Source organism: Rattus norvegicus, chromosome 4, assembly GCF_036323735.1.
Source record: "Rattus norvegicus strain BN/NHsdMcwi chromosome 4, GRCr8, whole genome shotgun sequence".
NCBI lineage: Eukaryota > Metazoa > Chordata > Mammalia > Rodentia > Muridae > Rattus > Rattus norvegicus.
Genome location: NC_086022.1, coordinates 13,612,679 through 13,613,952, shown reverse-complemented (window position 1 = coordinate 13,613,952; position 1,274 = coordinate 13,612,679). Strand labels below are relative to the sequence as shown.

The window sequence follows — 1,274 nt, the reverse complement described above, 5'->3', positions numbered from 1 at the left end:
CGATGGTCTGGTATGAGGCCTCTGGCTCCTGCTGTGCTATTAATACAGGAACCTCAGTGGGGTTCCTCTCAGGTATCCTGTTGTCCTGGGTCATGGAAGTCCCACAGTTTTGGATGTGTTGGTCTGGCTCCTTAATGCAATTCAGCAGTTAACAAGGGGTAAACATGGAGTGGGCCTACTCCAAGCCTGGACCTGGGGAGTATCTGAGCTGGTCAGCCTGTTGGCTCTATCAGGGCCAGCTCCACTGTACTGCCCAGATGAGGTGCAGGGCCTGCTCTCTCGAGTGCTGCAGCAGGTATGAGGTAGGACAGCTCTCCTGCTCTCACAACACCAGGACCAGCTCTGTCATAGTGACAGTTGAGAAATGAGGCCAGTTCTGCACAGCTCTAAGACATCAACATGTCCCTAGGCAGCAGCCCAGGCCATAGGTGTTCGCCTGGCCTTTGGTGATAACAGACCCCTGCCGCTACAGAGCCATGGGCCTAGACTTGCCCCGCCCCCATGGTAGCACAGGCCAGGACCCCACCATGGTCCCAGGTGGCCTCACCAGCTACTCACACCAGTCTGGTCCTCACTAGCCTCGAGTCTCCAGTTCTGCCTCTCCTCATGGTGCACTCATCCTTCTGTTTCTCTTTCTCCTCCATTTCTCCACTACTTACTTGTTCATTGTAGTGGTTTCTGGGGTCACTGAGTGTCTGGGGTCATCTCAGGAGTGCTATGCCCAACTCATGTATTATGGTGCTGGGCAGGAATCATCTTGGGCGTGGCCGCCCCCAACTCCCAGGCCTGCACAGTACCGGACTGGTGGTTGTTTCAGGCTAGCTCCCTGTCTGGCCCTCTGGTGCTGGACAGGTGGCCATCTCAGGCTCGCTTTTTCCAGGGAATGGTAGGCTACTAATCATTTCGATGTTCATAGAGCAGAACACTAAGGGCAGACACAGCCTCTCTCCTCTCTGCCATTCCTGACGCACAGCAGCCACACCCGATGCCTCTCAGGGCAGGCTTCAACATTCTTCCTGTAGTCCTTACCTTGTATTAGACCTCTAGACTTTTCATCTTAAATATTTACTACCCCTTTCCTCCATATCTGAAGCTTTGCTAGTATTTGATATAAATAGATACTTTTACTGCAATAACTAATTGATTGTCTTAATATCTTTTTTCTAGGTATACATGAGTCTCTTTTAATGTAGATAGATAGTAGATAGATGATAGATAGATAGATGGATAGTTAGATAATCGATAGATAGATGTCTCATAATTGGTTCACAGAG

At 50.3% G+C, this 1,274-nt stretch overlaps 1 pseudogene; it reads right to left on the bottom strand.

Moving 5' to 3' along the window:
- Positions 1–882: 882 nt before the first annotated feature.
- LOC120102692 (small nucleolar RNA SNORA17) lies at positions 883–1,002 on the bottom strand (annotated as a pseudogene).
- Positions 1,003–1,274: the final 272 nt, after the last annotated feature.